The 18,209-nt window shown below is 50.2% G+C and overlaps 1 protein-coding gene across 2 annotated transcripts in view; it reads left to right on the top strand.

Moving 5' to 3' along the window:
- Positions 1 to 906: 906 nt before the first annotated feature.
- HIVEP3 (HIVEP zinc finger 3) overlaps positions 907 to 18,209 on the top strand; it is a 257,097-nt gene continuing 239,794 nt past the window's right edge. Inside the window, exon 1 of one of the 2 annotated variants that reach the window (XM_077337133.1) lies at positions 907 to 942. The gene's annotated coding sequence lies outside the window, so the exon portion shown is untranslated. Of the gene's footprint in view, positions 943 to 2,303; positions 2,442 to 18,209 lie in introns of those variants that run through there. The other variant, XM_077337132.1, reaches the window with a different exon arrangement.

Below are 18,209 nucleotides of genomic sequence, written 5' to 3'. Positions count from 1 at the left end.
TGCTCTAGAGGAGGAGGAGGAGCGAGGGAGCGTGGTCCGGTTCCCAAGGCGCCTCTGCAGTCCACGGGGCGGAGATGCCGCGGCTGAAGGCGAGCTCGACGGACCGGGCGCTCTGCACGCGCTCAGGGGCTCCTCGCCTCGCAGGCTCCCGGGACTGAGCTTCGGCGGCGCAAAGCGGGGTCGAAGCTCGATCGGGGGGCCGGGAAGGCTCCAGGATCGCGGAAAGGCTTTGTGGACTCGGCGTATGCTCAGGAGCCCCGTTGCTCCTGACAGTGGGTTCTTCGGGGCTCCAACCCGCCCAGACGTCTGCATAAAAATAAGTTCCGGGGCGAAGCGCTCCCGTAGGAGTTGGGGCAAACCCCGAGGAGCGGGGACTCTGCACATGGTCAGAGGCTTGCCGTTCAATCACGGGCCAGGGTCTGAACGCTGCTGCTGCTGCGGGAGGCTGTAACTTATCCCGTGGACGATGCACTCTGCACACGCACAGAGGCCCCAATCCTGACCGTTTTGGGGACTGCAAACCGGTCCTGGGATTAAGCGCTGCTGGCGAGTTTCCTCCTTCCGTCCTCGGGTCATCAATTCCCCGGGCGATCCGGGATGCCTCTCCGGCGGGCCAGCAGTCTGACGCGGGACACCAGGCGAGAGGGACTTAGCTGCCCCCCGGAGGCGCCGGAACACGCGTGGGGAGCGCCCGAGCTTTCCCCGCCGACTGCCTGAAGTTCTTCCCCGGACGGACGAGAAGTTCCGCTCCAGCCGAAGGCACGACCGACCCGCCGGATTGCTTTGAGGGATTCCTCCCTCTCCCCACCCCGTTTTTGAAAAACCTGCAACTAGAAGAGCGAGCAGCACCGGCTCATCGCTTTGGATCGCGGCGGAGGGAGCGACCGGGGCGGATTATTGGCAATACGATACATCGCCCCCCTCCCCTGATGTCTCTTTAAGGTAAGTCACGGCGTTGGTTTTTGGAACCGGAGGCTAAAGCGTCAGAGAGGTCTGAGTTCAGGTGTTGCCACCGAGCTTTCTTTAGGGTTGCCAACTGGCCTGGAGGAAAGTTTCTTGTCCCTCGAGTTTTTAAATCTCACCTCCCTGGCTGTTGTGAGATTGACAAACCCATGGGGTTGGAAGGATGGAAATGAATTTTTTTTGGGGGGGGGGGTGCGGGTCAACGAGGGGTCAGAAACCAGAAATGAACCCTGTTCCAGAAGGGGAGGGAGGGGAGACACCCTCCCCCAAAGATTTTGTGTTCGTGGATGGTCGCTCCCAATTGCTTGCCACCCACCCCTTTTTTGAAGTGTGTGTGTGTGTGTACAGACCGTGTGCGTGTGCGAATGCCCCCAGCAGCGCCCAGAACGTTTGCCATGCAACTCCATGCAGAGCGACTCCGGAGTCACTCCGCTCTCGGATGGCAAGGGCTGCAGCCAAACCCGCGAAAGGGGGGGGGGCTCTTACACCCCCCCATCCCGCCCACAGGCTAAAGCGGAAATTTACTTTCGAGTAAACACCCCCCCCCCACCCCCGCGACGGCGCCTCGTCGAGGCGTAGCGCTCGGTTCCAAGGAAGCCTCCCCCGCTCCGCCCCGGCCAAAGTGTCCGCGGGCTCGGCATGCCGCTCCTTCCCGGAAAGGAAGCGGGGTCGCAAACCCAAAGCGGGCTGCTGCTTCCGAACGGACCCCCGGGCCGGGCGAGGTTGGCCGGGCACAGCGAGCCGCCCCCTCCCCGGGCCGAGCTGCAGCCAGGCGAATGGCGGCCGCGCTGGGTCTTTCCCAGGCCTCCGCCGCTGCACACGCGGCCGGCCGGCTGGGCTTGCAGGATCCGGGGAGCGAGCGAGCGCGCCCGCAAACGCCGCCGCCTGTGCCGCTGCGAGCCCCCAGGCCCGTCCGGCACCCGCTTCCGCCCGCCCGGCTCCGGCGTGGATTATTTTGATTCCCAAGCATCGCCGAGGAGGATTGGTTCCGGCCCGAGCATGCTCACAAGCGCCCGGATCGCCCATGATTCAACCGAGGGGTTTTGCCATTAATTCGGTGTGGGTGTTTTTCAAAGTGTTTCGCCTTCTCCCCTCTTTTGGGGGAAACCCGGCTTCCTTTCTGCCCCACCGGCCCCCCGTAGCTATTTCTGTATACGCACAATATATAATAATGCAGTTATATTATGCACATTGTCAGCGATCGCACCCTTTCTCCGTTTTTTGGACGCCTGCATGCATTCTTCTCGCTAGCAATATATGACATAATAATCCGCTTCGCCACCCCCCCTCCCTTCCCTTCCCTCCCTCCCCGCGCCCGCTTGAAACAGGTGTTCCCGGGGAAAGAATAGCAAACATGCATCCGGGCTAAGCGGGACACATTTCTTTGCCACCCGGAGGGAACCTGGCCGCGAATCTCCCCCCAAAAATATAGAAAACGGGGGAGGGGGAGATGCTTTGCCCCGAAATGGGCCGGCAAGGTAAGGTGACTGTGCTTTTCATTGGGTTTGTTTGTGAGACTTGGGAATACAGATGCCGTAGCGGCCTTGGCGGGGTGGGTGGGGAGGCGATTTCCATCCCCCCGTTCTTCTTTTGGGCTTTGGAGAACCGAGTGTGTGTGTGTGGTGGTGAATTCCTGGAGCATGGGCACTAATGCCAGAGCCCTGAGCGAACCTTTGCGGAGTCGACCGACCGGCAGGTGTTGCTTAACCCCGGATGCCCCGCGGGGGGTGCAAAGGCCATGGGGATGCTAAGGACAAGTGAGAATCGGGGTCACCCCCCTCCCTCCCTCCCTCCCTCCAAAGCCAAGAGTGGGCTGGGAGGCCTGCAAACTGATCTTCCTGCCTTCCTTTGGACCCTGCGCTTGGCATGTTGTGCCAGCCATGCTGGGATCCTGCTGCAGTCGTCTTTCCGAAGAAGCAGACTCAAATAGCCATGCTGAGGTCTAGCTAGATTTCTTCAGTTAGGAGATTGTGTGGGTCAGGGTCATGCATTTTGAGGACTTGGGAGGGGGAGTATTCCTGGGCTGCCCCTGTTCTGCTTCACCCCACTGGCCCCATAGCCACCCCCCATTCGGGAACTGGCTCTGCCCAACATGGGTGATGTGGCCTTGGCATGCGCCACCTCCAGGATGGATGCTTGCCATCCTGGCTGCCTACGAAAGGGCTAGAGACCGTATGCAATTCCCCTGCCTGACTTCCCTGTCACCTGTCCTCCAAACGCCAGCCGCCAGCATCCCCCTCTCCCCTTACCGAGGGCTTGTATGACACCTAGGCAGCTTTTTCATTGGGCTTGTTTGCCTGGGGACGGGAGCCTTCTGTTCTGCAGGCGGGTGACCCCAAAAGCCCCGTGGATGCCTTGCGTGGCACCCTCGTGCGGGCACCTGCCCCTGTGCGGGGTTTTTCTGCTGTGTTTGGAGGAAACTGCAAAGCCGGAGATTGCAGCATTGACTGCGGAGGGCTGCTCACCGCTGGAAGTGGGGAAAACACACATACGCGCGCGCACGCAATCTTAAGGGCGTCCGAGTGCACAATCTGGTGAATCTATTGCTGGGTGGTAATTGGCTCAGTTTATTACGTAACAATAGCGAGGCAGATGCAATGTAAGCACAGCACGGTTTTGGGCCGGATGAATCGGTGGTCGGGGCTAGGAAAGAGGAGAGTTGTTTGGTTGGGTTTTCCCCCCTGGTCGGTTAACCCTTGTCTGCCAAGGTTTGCCTTAGGGTCAGCTGTAAACAATGGGGGCTGCCTTTTGGCCCAGGGTCTCTCTCTCCTGGGGCCTTTGTTGACGCTGCTTGGTCAGTGGCGTTCGGATCTGTCTTGCATCCGAATCGCTTGAGCCAATCCTCGCTCAGGCTCGTGTTGGTAAACAAGGAGCACTGGCTAGCCTTTCCGGGCAGAGCAGTTGGGGATCCGTGGCAGAAGGAAGTGCTCGTGGAAGGCCTGTTGCGATCTTGGCTGTGCTCTTACAAGGTGAACATCGGCAAGATGCAGAATTGGAAAGGCCTTTCATCCAGGTAGGTCTTTGCAGAGATGTTTGGACAAATGTGTTTTACTCCGGCACTGGTGAGCATCCTCCTGTAGACTTTTCACCCTTGGAGAAACCAGCGAAGCCCCTCGGGTTTGAACCCACTTGTCTGTCCTGCTCCGTTTCAAGCACCTGAGACAGGTTATAACAGAAGCCGACGGGGTAGAATAGTTAGAGCGTTGGAGTGTTCAAATACTCTACCATGGATGCTCACCTGGGGTGACCTTGGGCCAGTCAATGTCTCTTCCAGCCTCACTTAACCCTCTGGGTTGTTGTCTGATCCAGCAGGGCTCTTTTTGCGTTCTTTTGGTTTCATCTTGGCGCCGAATTGTTCCTGTGCCATTAGTTTTGTGCTACTTTTCTTGCTTGAGCGCGATCTCTGTTGGACCTCTGGCCGGAATGTTTCTGTGACCCAGCATCCCAGTGGCATGGCATTGGGGGAGAATGCTGTCAAGTTATTTATTTCTTCATTTATATTTCTCTAGTTATATATTTATATACCGCCCTCCCCTGAGGCTCAGGGCGGTTTACATAGAACGTAGAACAATACAAGGAACTTGGTTTTTCCATAACGTATACATAACCGCAACAATAATAATATTAACATTAATAATAACTGTAACAAAGGTAACTATAACAATGCAAACAGGTCCAGAGGCAGAACGCATGAGTGGATTTCTGGGAGGGAGGGAGGCAGGAGACCTGTAGATATTCTTGCTGGTTTCGCTCGGCCTCAACCGAATGCCTGGCGGAAGAGCTCCCTGGGGTTGTCAAGGCAAGGGATGAACAGAAGTGGCTTGCCTTTGCCTCCCTCTGCATGGTGACCCCAGACTCCCTTGGTGTTCTCCTAGCCAAACACCAACCAGGGCTGAACCCTGCTTAGCTCCTGAGATCCGGCTAGCCTGAGCCATCCCAGGCAGGGTCAGTGGCATGTTACCCCCCTGCAGTGGCCACATGCAAATGGAATGGATTTGGCTAATCCTATTAGGAAGGTGCGGTGTGAATTAAATGACTGCTGATGTAATTCTGCTGGTGGGGTTTTTAAGTTCCTAGTCCACAAGGTAAACGGCAGTTGAACTGGATGGCAGGAAATGAGCCTTGATGCAAACTTCAAGCAAGGGGGCTCCATGAAGCTTGAACTGAAATTGTTCTCTTGCATGCCAGTCCTGCCTTTCCTCCAGGGTGCTGGGTGTAGCACATGATGCCCCATCCCTAGCCTATGCAGCTTTGAGCCGGCATCCCCTAAGGCAGTGGTCCCCAACCCCAGGTCCGGGGGACCGGTAATGGTCCGTGGATCAGTCAGTACCGGGCTGCGGCTCCTCTTCGTCCTCCTCCCTAGCTGCTGCTTCGGGAGCTGCCCTGCCCCCGGTGGGCGGTGGTAAGTCAGGGGCATTGGCAGGAAAACAAGTGGAGCAGGGTCTCAGGCGGCAGTGGCGACATCCCTCGGCAAAAGACTACCCCCCGGTCCTCAGTAAAATTATCAAGTGGTGACCGGTCCCCGGTGATAAAAAGGTTGGGGACCACTGCCCTAAGGGCTGCCTTCTCCTGTGAACCTAGCCGTACACTCCAGTCATTTTAAGAGCACAAGAACATATTAGAATCCCAGTGGCCCATCTAGTCCAACACTCTGTGTCACACAGTGGCCAGAACCCAGGTGTCCTCAGGACATCTGCCAGCAGTGCCAGAACTCCAGAAACCTTCTCGCTCTTGCCCTCCCCAAGCACCAAGAATACCAAGCATCTCTGGCCCAGATATAGTGTTCCATCTTTACCCTGTGGACCTCTGCTCTGTATGTTTATCCTATCCAATCCTCTCTTGAAACTGTCTATAACTGTAGCTGCCCCAGTTTATTGTGGTTGTGAGTTCCATGTATTAATTACTCTTTGGGTTGTTAAGAAGGACTTCCCTTTCTCGGCTCTAAGCTTACTGCTCATTAATTCTTGCATTGTGAGAAAAGGAGAAACGTGCTTCTTTCTTTACTTCCCCTAACCTGTGCATAATTTTGTAAACCTCTGTGATGTGACCCCTCAGTTGTTGTGTTTCCAAGGGAAAAGGCCCTGGCCTGTTTAACCTTTCTTCCTAGGGTAGCTGTCTCCCCAGGGAGGTCTGTCTATCCCCCTCTATCATTGTCTTCTGCCAGCTGGTGCAGACTTTTAAAATTTCATCTGGGGTATCCACAGTAAACTCTTACTGACCTTCCTCCCGGTTGTGTGTGTTTGGATGTCTGTGTTTTTGTTGAATTGTTAAATATGTGTACATGTGCTGTTCTGATGCCTTAATTTTCACCACCTGGGGGACCCTATATCAGCCAAAAGGTGGCTTGTAATTGTTTATTTAAAAAATGAACTTAACCCTTTAAGGAAGGTTGGAGTGAGAGACTATGACTTGCTTGGTGTAGTGGTTAGGAGCACGGACTTCTAATCTGGCGAGCCAGGCTTGATTCCCTACTCCCCCACATATAGCCAGCTGGGTGACCTTGGGCTCGCCACAGCAGTGATAAAGCTGTTTTGACTGAGCAGTAATATCAGGGCTCTCTCAGCCTCACCCACCTCACAGGGTGTCTGTTGTGGGGAGAGGAAAGGGAAGGCGACTGTAAGCTGCTTTGAGACTCCTTTGGGTAGAGAAAAGTGGCATATAAGAACCAACTCTTCTTCTTCAGTAATATCATGGCTCTGTCAGCCTCACCTCCTTCACAGGGTGTCTGTTGTGGGGAGAGGAAAATGAAGGCGATTGTAAACCGCTTTAAGACTCCTTCTGGTAGAGAAAAGCAGCATATTTAAATCAACTTTTCTTCTCTAAATCACAGAGTGATGGCGATGATGAGAAATGTGAGTTTTCATACAGTCTGTATAAAGCACCTTCAATCCCTTTTCAATACACTTTGCGCCTGGATTTTGCTGTGTGAAACAGCAAATGATCACCAAAGTGCATTGGATTTGGATTGAAAGTGCATCATTCAGTGTGTGTAAGAGCCGGTAATAATAAAAATATCTCTGATCCATTTATAGTGCAGGACAAGAGTGATGCTTAATGTGCTAAACTGGGACCGGGGCAAACTGGGACAAATCCCCCAGTCTACTAGGAAGCACCCTTGAGTCACTCACATTCTCAGGTCACACTTAACCGAGTGTTTGTGAACACCTCATCTTGAGCCCCTTGGTGGAAAATCAGGATGCCAAAAATACCACTGTTTTCTACATTTGGCACTGTGGTGTTGACATGCATAAAGAATTACAGAATCATAGAGTTGGAAGGAGCCATATAGGCCATCTAGTCCAACCCCTTGTTCAATGCAGGATCAGCCTAAAGCAGGGGTAGTCAACCTGTGGTCCACCAGATGTCCATGGACTACAATTCCCATGAGACCCTGCCAGCAAACGCTGGCAGGGTCTCATGGGAATTGTAGTCCATGGACATCTGGAGGACCACAGGTTGACTACGCCTGGCCTAAAGCATCTGTGATATCGACTCGTAGAGTTGGAATCATAGAGTTGAAAGCAAGGTCAGTATCGTCTACTCTGGCTGGCAGAAGCTGTCCATGGTCCCAAGCGTAGGGTATTGCATATCACCTGTCACATGACCCTTCTAACAAGAGACGCCAAGGACTGAATTTGGGACCTTCTGCATGCCCAACAGATGGTCTGCCCCTTAGCCACAGCCCTTCCCATAGCATGAACAAATGAAGCTGCCGTATATCGAATTTATAATAGTATTGCCTACTCTGACTGCCAGGAACACTCCAGAGGCTCAAGCAGAGGCATAGCGCATTATTTACTCCTTGGTCCTTTTAAAAGTAATTGCAGGGACTGAATCTCAGGGACCTTTTTGCATAACGCAGATAGTCTATCCCCCGAGCTATAGCCTTTTCCCACAGGCATACGATGGTGTTTGGATCTGAATGCATGAAAACTGCCTTGCACAACGTCAGGGCCCACTAGTTCGGTCACCCTCTGTGGTTTTCCAGCATCTCCAGGAACAGAAGGTCTTTTCGTTCTATTCAAGTTCTTTCTCAGGCCGGGACATGCCAGGAATTGAACCAGGACCTATTTGTTTGCAAAGCACCCTGTCAGCATGTGCCTCTGGTTGTGGTCCAGTAAGCTGCACAAATGTCTTCTCAGACTGGCAGAAGCTGTTCACCATCTCATGCAGCGGAAGGTCTGTTCTGACACGTTACGCTTGTGATTGTTAAGCGGAGATGCCGGGAATTGAACCGGGAACCTCTTGAATGCCAAGAGGATGCTCTGCCCCTGAGCCCTGGCTTCTCCCTCAGCATTCTCTGGTCTTATATGCTCAACTTGCCTGTTAGTTTGCGGCTGTGAGAGTACCGGGCTGTGTGGGGGCTGTGTCACTTCAGTACAAACCAAGAAATGCTGCTCGAGGTAAACAGGACATGCTAAATGTGTTGAACCTGTGTGATTTAAGCAAGCGGTGCAGTTCTGGAGGCCTCACTTCAAAAAGGGTTCAGAGGAGAGTGACAAGAATGATCTGGGGCCTGGGGACCAAGCCCTATGGGGAAAGGGTGAGGGACTTGGGAATATTCAGCCTAGAGCAGTGGAGGTTGAAAGGGGACATGCTTGCTGTCTTTAAATATTTGAAAGGTTGTCACTTAGAGGAGAGCAAGGGAAGGTTCCTGTTAGCAGTTGACCCACAGTTTAACTGCGTATAGAACAGTACTGGCTAGATAGCAGGAAAATTCTTTTCACATAATAGTTTGCAGTGGAATAAGCTGTCTAAGTAGGTGGTTTGCTCCCCTTCACTGGTGGTCTTCAAGCAGTGGCTGGACAGGTACTTATCCTGGATGCTTTCATCTGATCCTGCATTGAGCAGGGGGTTGGACTAGAGGGCCTGTATGGCCCCTTCCAGCTCTATGGGCTATTCCGCACCCGATAAATATAGTGTAATGCTTACTTTCTTCAGATGTCATATTTTTGGCATTTTGCACAACGTTGCCAACATCCAGGGTCCAAACAGCAAACCGGTAGCTACATCCTCCATTTTAAAGTGCTAGCTGGGGAATTGCTTAAAGTGGATCCCCCAAATTATGTAGCACGAGCTAGAGGAGAGCAACCAGCAAGCCACATGCGAAGGAAATGTGTGGAGCCAAAGTAGCGCTATCTTTGGCCCTCGCTCCTGCCTCCCTCCCTCTTCTCCTGGGGACAGGTTGTTGTTGTTGTTGTTTTTTAAGCAAACTGCCTGGAGAAAGTAGGCATTAAATCGTTCAGCCAAAACAAAACAAAAAAACCCAGGTAAAACTCAAAGCATGCCTTTCTAAAGTCTCATGATTCCAAAAGGGGTGGCATTAAAAAAAGCACTATGCATCTGTGATTAGATGCATAGGCATCTCAACGGAGAAGTTTTACTTTAAAAAAAATCAGCTGACATCACGGGCCCTTTAAAACATGGAGGAAGGTGATTGGCTGCCTGGCTTGATTGACAGGTGGTGGAGAGTCGTGTGTAAAGCGCGTTGCTCTCTTTCGCCGTTTCAAGCAGATGTGCAGAGTGCCAAGTCGTGTGAGAAGTGGAAGATGAAAGTGAGAAAGCCAGAAGGTGAGGAAGGGCTGGAGGCGCATTATTTTGTACCGTTACACCATTTTGCTGGTGTAATGCTATTTTTTTCAATGTCCGAAAGACCCCTGTGATTCTGTGAGTTGACATTAGTGCATATTTATTTTTGATATCCTGCTTTCTGCTTGTGATGGAAAAAGGCAGCAGTGACCTCCTGTCCCTGTCCAGAGAGCAACTGTCCTCCGCTTGCTAATTCTGACTGAAGGCTGCACATAATAAGCGTGGGATGTCTCACTGCGAGTGTCAGCAAGAATCCTGCAGCTGCACATGGTGTGTACTTTGTGCTTTGCCCAACTGCCAGTGGTCTATAGGAAGACTTTTAATGATGCATAGAAAAGCCTACGTGCGTACCCTGTCGATGTTCAGCTGAACATATCTGGGAGGTGCCATCCTGTTTTCTCTATAGCGTTTGCAAGCTTTTGAATATTTATTTTATTCAGATACACTACCGTTCTCCCCAATGAAGACCTAAAGCAGTTTATGTCACCCTTCCCTTGCCATTTTGTCCTCTCAACAGCCCTGTAATGTAGGTTAGCCTGTGTATGTGTGTGTGTGACTGGCCCAAAGTCACTCAGTGAAATTTCATGGCAGAGTGGGGATTTGAATGTGCATTTCCTGGATCCTCTTCCAGCTGCTACACCATGCTGGGGAGGGCTTAAATCTTTGTACTAAATATTGTTCTATCATTGGAAGCCATGCATGTGTTTTTTGAGATCTCGGGAAGACTTTTTAATATTGGAAAGTAGGCGATTAATACCTGTGTTTTAGTCTGCAAGACCAACGTAAGATGGAAAGCGATGTCTTTCTTTGGATCAAGCATTGTTTTAAAAGTTAGTTGCTTATTAGATTGTCATTTGTCAATCTGATTTTGCATTTGTCAATCTGATTCTGCATGGTTGTGTCTCCATTCTGGGCTTATTTTTTCAAAACAGTTTGTAGAAACAGTTTAAAAAGTGCTCTTTTGATTGGAAGTTGGATTGTTAATCGCTGTGAAAGTTTGCAAGTCATTTGTTTTGGTTGACAAACAGGCCAAGCATACAAGAATTAAAGGGTGATGTGATCCTAAAATAGGACTGTGTTGTATCTTTAAAGGCCTTCTGTTCCCAAAGAGTTAGTAACGTTTTTGTGAAGGTCAGCAAAGAGATGTGTTGCTTCTCAGTGGCAATTGGCTTTAGTGGTCTGTAGCTCTGTTGATAGAAGAAGAATTGCAGATGGGCAGTTTGTCACAAAAGTGATTATTATATTTCTAATGACAGGAATGTAAATTGTCAAGATAAAATGCATGATTTTCCTCTTTTGCTAGTGTCGTAGCATATCCTGTGTAGATAACGTCCAATGTTAAGCCAAGTAAGAATTGTCCCCAGATGACTTTATTTATACTTATTTTGTACAGGTCCTGGGGGGAAGGAGAGGCCATCTGCAGAGTTCTTCCAACCCCAGGCTAGTGCCTGTTGTATTCCTGAATGCAACGGGCTTGACCCCTAGCTAAAGAATATGTGCATAGCTTGAGTGGCTAAAAAAATAAATAAATGGGATGTGTCTTTTTAAGCCAGGGATCCCCGTGGCACCTGCTAAGTATTTTTAGAAAGTGAGTAGGCTTAGGTGAGGCTCCAGCCCAGCAGGACTTCTGGTGGCCCCTGCAGATCTGAAATTAAAATAATGTTGTGTCAACGGCAGCAGCCATTAAAAAAAGGAATTGCTCCTCGTGTCCCCTGAACTTGAGCTTCTTCCATGTGTGTTGTATATGGTCATGTGGTTGTACACCCACAGGGGCCAGTGTGCAGTGGTTAAGAGCAGCAGCCTCTAATCTGGAGAACCGTGTTTGATTCCCCACTCCTCCACATGCACCCAGCTGGTGACCGTGGTCTGTCACATTTCTCTTAGAGCTCTCTCAGCTCCACCTACCTCACAGGGTGTCTCTTGTGGGGAGAGGAAGGGAAAGGCGATTGAAAGCCTTTGGGCAGGGAAAAGTGAGGTATAAAATCCAATTCTTCTTCTGAGGCGGAGGGCATCTTTCTGGGTTTTCCCACCGTCCACTCAGGGAGGCAGAACAAAGCTTCTATAACCTCCTGTTCCCTTGAGGGGAAGAACCTGCCTACTAGCCAGTTCCTGCCTCTGCAGGGAGCGCACTGTATTAGGCTTGCTTTGATCTATAATCATTTTTCTCTTCTTCTTTTCAGCTATTCTGTTAAAAAAGAACCCAACAGCCTTTCTTTCTGTCTCTATTCCTCCTTCCCTCCTAGGTTAGGGAGTGTTTAGTGAGATCGCCTTTTTTCTGCCTTGTGCTTGTTCAGGCAGCTTGGCGTACTTTTACCTCAGAGAGGGGTTGCTCTGGCCACTGCTATTCAGATGATTCAGGGGTTTTCACTAGCTAGACACCTGCACATAGGTAGATTCCTTAAGGTGATGGCAACTAGAGATCCTTCTATCTATCTGTCTTCTGTTTGCAGCCTTTAGCAACAGGGCCTCGGTGGAAGAAGTTTGTAGAACTACTACTTGGTCTTCCATCTCTATGTTTGTTAAGCACTACAAGTTGGATGCATATAGTTCGGCTGATGCTGCGTTCGGCAGAAGGGTTCTTCAGCACGTTCTGGAGGTGGACGGAGGTGTCTGTGAGGTTTGATCACTGCTCTGGGAGTTCCCAGCAAGATGCCCTCTGCCTCAGAAGGAGAGCAACCATTGATTACTTACCAAAAAGGGCCCTTCTCTTCTGAGGCAAGGAGGGCATCTTGGCCCTCCCAGTACATCTCCATCCATGTGCAGAATCAGTTTACCGTGGTTTAACTGTTGATAGGTTCAGAACACAGCCTAGCACTCTTTGTTTATTTCATATTTAATTTCTACTTCTCCTTCCTGAAATATCTCCATTTTCTTTCGGAGTATTTTTGTTGTATTTGCTCATTATGTTGGTACTTAAGAGTATTGTTGTATGCAGCGGTGTGCGAATTGGCTGTTCTAAGCTGACGCAGCCAGCGCCGCGCTACGGTGGAGGGAGGGAAGGTGTGGGCACCAGTGCACCAGTTGGCGCACACACGCCGGTGCGGAACTCCACGCTTGTGTGTTTGCACCAAGTTGCGCACCAGCACCTGTGCATCCCCCTGCGGTGCAGCGCTGGCTGTGTCGGCCTGGAATGGTGGATTTGAACACCGCCGCGCACAACCCTACTTGAGAGTTTCTCTTCAGCTCTTGGAAATAACAAACTGACTAGTAGGCGGGTTCTTCCTTTCAAGAAAACAGGAAGTTGCAGAAGCTTTGTCCTGCCTCCCTGAATGAACTGTGGGGAAAACTCAGCAAGATGTCCTCCTTGCCTCAGAAGAGAAGAACCCTTTCCAGTAAGTAATCAATGGTGGTTCTCCTTCATGGTTTTGCCCTCCAGCTGGTGTCAGAATTCCACAGGAGCCCACAGGCTGACAAAGATTTGGGATGCCTGCTCTAAGCACACATCCTGGGGAGAAAGTCCTAGTGATTTCACCAGGGTTTACATCTGAGCTGATATGCATGGGTTGGCACAGTTTAGCATACTGTTTATAGGAGAAAACAGAGTGATATGTATCTCGAGAAGCAATCATAGCAGCTACTGCAGTTGCTCGCAGTTGACCAAAGCTTGAACTTGTCCCTGAGATGCCAGAAGATCTTTTCAATGGTGGAAGTCTTGACTTGGCCAGAAGGATCTTTATTTTAAAGAGGTCAATTATATTTCTAAATGAAAAACAGTCATTTTACCTACATAGCTCTTTTAAAGCTAGTCTTTGGGCCTTCAATTTTGTTTTCTGGAAGAGCTCTTGTACCCCTAAAGGTAGAGTGACAGAGAAAAATTCAACAGGTACAGCTTCCAGAATCGCTGGGTTGAACTTTTCTGTGGTTCTCTACAGGAAGCTGCTCACCTTCGGAGTCTGACTGTTTTGGACTATCAAATTGTTGTCTTTGCTGGCTGGCAAGAGCTCTCCAGGGGCTCAAGGGGAGAGCTTTCATATCCCTGCTTCTGGGAAAGGAACTCGGGCTGTCCTGCATGCAAAGCAGATGTTCTGTTGTTGATCCATGGCTCTTCCCCTAAAAGGGACACATGAAGTTTCCTCATTCTGAATCTGATAATTATTCTATCATAGGTCTAGCAAAGTCAGTAGTTCCTGCTTTGACTAGCAGCAGCTCTCCAGGACCTTGAACAGCCCCAGTTCACGGAATTGTTGTCAGGTTGCAAAGGTAGCAACTGCATTTAGGGTGGCCACCTTCTCGGTGGTGGCTAGAGCAGGGGTAGTCAACCTGTGGTCCTCCAAATGTTCATGGACTACAATCCCCATGAGCCCCTGCCAGGAAACGCTGGCAGGGGCTCATGGGAATTGTAGTCCATTGACATCTGGAGGACCACAGGTTAACTACCCCTGGGCTAGAGATCTCCTAAAATTACAGCTAGTCTCCAGGTGACAGAGATCAGTTCTCCTGGAGAAAACGGCTGCTTCGGAAGCTGCAGTCTATGGCATTAGAGCCAGGGGTGGCTAAGCTATTGCTCTCCAGATGTCCATGGACTACAATTACCATGAGACCCCTGCCAGCTCATGGTAATTGTAGTCCATGGACTTCTGAAGAGCCACAGTTTGGTTGCCACTGCATTAGACCCTGCTCAGGTCTTCCCACACTTCACACTCCCCTGACTCCACCTCCAAAACATCCAAGTATTTCCCAACCCCAGAGCTGGCATCCCTAAGTCCAGCAGAGACGAATAGAGGCTCAGGAATCAAAACTGCAAAATGACAGGTCAGATTTCCTCCAGCTCTGCAAGATAGTTAAATTACCTGCTCTTTGGGCAGTTCTAGGCAGTGGGAGTTTGGCTACTGAGAGGGAATAGACCCCCCCCCCCCTTGTATTGTGACCTGGATTGACTCTCTGGGAGCATCTGTCGTCTTCCCCGAAGTGTCGGCTGCTTTGTGTTAACACGAACTCGGTTGTGCAACAGAGCCTCGTGACGGTTCGAGTCAGCGACGCTGCATTTTGTGTGGCTTGGCGTTTGGCAAAAGGATCCCAGCGTCTGCCAACCGTCAGCGAGTGTGAGGGTGTATTGCACCACAAGCCATGAGTCTTGACTTGAAAATGCTTGTACGGAATGCCCTGGGCTGCTTGTGGCCCAAACAGAATCCAGTGTGTCGAATCTGTTACTTCCTGTGCAAGCTGCAAGGGTGTGTGGGGCAAATAGCTGATTTTTTTTTTTTTAAGCTGGAGGCTTGCAGCTTACACTGGGCTGCTTCCTGCCTCTGGGTAAGGCCATTTTCTGTAGCTGGGATCCTCAGACGGCACAGAGAGGTGGCGTGGTATAGTGGCTAGAGCAGCCTTTTTCAGCCTTTTGACCGTGGGGGAACCCCGGACGTTTTTCAAGCTTTGAGGAACCCCGGAAGTGGTGCGATGCCCCTTCAGAGAAGAGGGTGTGGAAGTGAGATGTGGGAACCAGCCAATCAATCGATCGACCATTTACCGTTTCCATCGTGGAGAACGAGACTAGGCCTATAGAGCGACAGGGGAAGTGGGTTCCTATGATGTCTAGTGATGTCAGCAGCCAACAGAACTTCTAGGGAAGACCAAGTAATCCCTGGGCATCAACTCCTTGGTGTAAACTGCACAGAGCTTTTATTCCAACCCCAGATTGATTCAGTCCCTGCCCTCTACACAGAATGCAATTTCCGTTTGGATTTGGGGCGATTTAAATTTTCCTTCTGCAGCAAGAAGGATTGATCCGGAGTGACCCTACCTTTATCGTGCGATATCTTAAGAGTGCTTTTAATCCTGAATATATTATAAAATCGCATTGTTTTGAATTGGGGCTCTCCTCCATGATAGAGGACCCGTAATTGGCCACAGGTGGTCATGTGACCAATTTGCCTTAAAGGAGAAGCCCCTAATTTCTCCCAACTTCTCCCTTCTCTGCCTTTTTCGATCTTCTCCCCCTCCCCTCCAAGAAAAGAAAGAGGCTCCCTGCTTGGCTCCTCTCCCCCCACCCTTCAAGAAAAGAAAGAAAGAGGCTTGGCTCCCCCCCCCTCTGAACTACCCTAACCACGTGCAGAAGACTTTCCTGTTTCAATGGGGAGGAGGGGGGGAAGAGGAAGATCCGAGTTCAAAGCGATCTGAATTCAACAGGATTGACAATGTAATAAACAAAGTAAGTGCAGACTCTGCCCTTGTTGAGAAGCCCTGCTCTGGCCCTTAGAGCTGTAGATTCTGGCTTGCAAAGCCTAAAGGCATCTCCCAAACCAGAAGGCAGCTAAGGAGCTAAGGTACAAGAAAACAACTCTTCTTTCTATTTAGTGTCCCAGAGGAAGGGAGGGATAAAAATGTGATGGGCTGGAGTCTTTCTTTCTTTCTTTCTTTCTTTCTTTCTTTCTTTCTTTCTTTCTTTCTTTCTTTCTTTCTTTCTTTCTTTCTTTCTTTCTTTCTTTCTTTCTTTCTATGTACTTTTCTAGGTGACTTTTATCTTCTTTCAATTATTAACATTCCAGGTGACATGCATTGTTAAAAACAATCAACAAGGCAATATACTTCACCCTCCATCCACCCCCCCCCACCATTCTGAATCATCCGCTTATAAAATAAAGTCCCCTCTGTAGGACAATTAAAAGAATAATATTGAGGAGGCGCAAAGCAGTTTAAAATTGCCTTCCTTTCCTCTCCCCTCAGAGTTGGTGGGTCTAAGAGCTCTAAGAGAACATCTCTGTGAGAACAGCTCTGACAGAACTGTGACTGACCCAAGGTCACTCAGCTGGCTGCATGTGGAGGAAGAGTAGGGAATCAAACTCTGCTGTCCAAATAAGAGGCTGCCACTCTTAACCATTATACCACACTGGCTCTCGTGGTGTTGCTGGAATGTTCATGAGTTTCCTGAGCCAATGAATAGCTTTGTTGGAGGGGTGTTCCATAGCACTGGGGCTGCGACTGAAAAGGCCCCACTCCTATTGGATATTTCATTCCATCTACAGTGGGTGGCATCTTTCAGAAGACTTGAGCCTATTCCACACACATAGGATAATGCACTTTCAATGTGCTTTTGTAGCTGGATTTTCCAGTGCAGAACAGGATAATCTACTTCTAAAGTGCATTGAAAGTGCATTATCCAACGTGTGCAGAATGGACCCTGGTTTCATTCTTTCGTTTATTCGAATCACTTTATGCCACCTTTCCACCCACATATAGGGCCCCCTCCTGGCAGCAAACATAAACACATTTGAACCTTAAAACGGCACTTAAAATAATTCCATAAAAACACATAAATATATAACATCAAAACCCGGGAGGAGGGCCAGCAGCAGTTTTGGGGAATATGTTGAATGACATGAGCAAGCCTTCATCTGCCAGCAGAGGATACTGATAAGGGGGAGACGGAGGAATCTCCATGAGCAGGGAGTTCCAAGGTTTTGTTGGCACAACTGAGATGGCGCTTTCTTGGGTTGCCCCCCATGTAGCCTCAGATGGCGAGGGCACCCAAAGTGTGGCTGGAACCTGTGAAACCATGGAGTGGTGGGGGTTCTTAGGCAGGGTGACATCAGCGCCTGTCATGGGATGGTTCGACTTTGGCCTGGCTTAGATGGGGCCTTGGAGCTGTACTGCTGTCCGAGCAGCACAAAAGTATCTACATGCAAAGTGCAACTAGGGACCGTCTTGCTTAGCTTTCCGTATCACTCCAAACCAGGTTTGTTAATGTTCAGAATATATCATCATTATTTATAATAATTGCACTTATTGGTCCGTGCTGCACCTCTCACTGGATATGGAGCTACCACTGCACTAAAGCAGTGTATCCCAGCCAGGGTTACCTGGGACCCTACGGTTATGCTAGAGCCCTGGAGGGGTTGTGCCGGTTGGGGGGAGGGGAAATTTCATTAAAAAATATATTTTTAAAAGATTTTTTTAGGAACCCCGGGTGGTTTTCACATTATTGTTGTTGTTGTTGTTGTTGTTGTTATTATTATTATATTTATACCCCGCCTCTCCCCGAAGGCTCGAGGCGGCTTACATAACCCCGTCCCCTAAAACCATAAAATGACAATAAAAACCGATAATTTACAGTAATGGCAACAGCGATGGCGTAATCTACTCATTTGCTCTCCGCATCCTCAACTACGGAGGGGGGTGACGCTCTCTACCGCCAGTTTGTGACAAATTGGCCCACTGCCTCCCAAAATGGCCAACGACGGCCCTGGAGGGAGTAGGAAGGGGAGGGGCCCCAGCCATACAACCGTTGCTGGTTGGGGGTCCTGTATCGTGGTCGACCTGTTGGTTGTGCTTGGAATCCAGTGTAGTGAGTTCTCTTAGGGTTGGATGGGTGGTGGTGGTGGTGGGGATGCTTCAGTTTACCCCCCCCTTTGGCTGGGTGAATGGGTTGGAGGGAGAGTGGGGGCTACTTGCTTTAGGATGCTTAGGGCTGATCCTGCGTTGAGCAGGGGGTTGGACTAGATGGCCTGTATGGCCCCTTCCAACTCTATGATTCTATGATTTTATGATTCTACCCCCGTTGGCAGCGGGGGCCGCTGGGCTGCTTCAGGGCATTGCTGTGTATGCGGACTAGGGTCTAGCTCTTGCCCACCACTGCAGTCTGGCATGTCAAACCTGGTGGTGGGCAGAGCTGGCTGCCGCTCTCCTGCTGAGTGAGTCCACTTGGGGCTGTGCGTGTGTGTTTC

The sequence above is a fragment of the Paroedura picta genome, chromosome 5 (assembly GCF_049243985.1).
Source record: "Paroedura picta isolate Pp20150507F chromosome 5, Ppicta_v3.0, whole genome shotgun sequence".
Lineage (NCBI taxonomy): Eukaryota > Metazoa > Chordata > Lepidosauria > Squamata > Gekkonidae > Paroedura > Paroedura picta.
The sequence above is the reverse complement of the archived record's forward strand: the minus strand, read 5'-3'. Positions and strand labels throughout refer to the sequence as shown.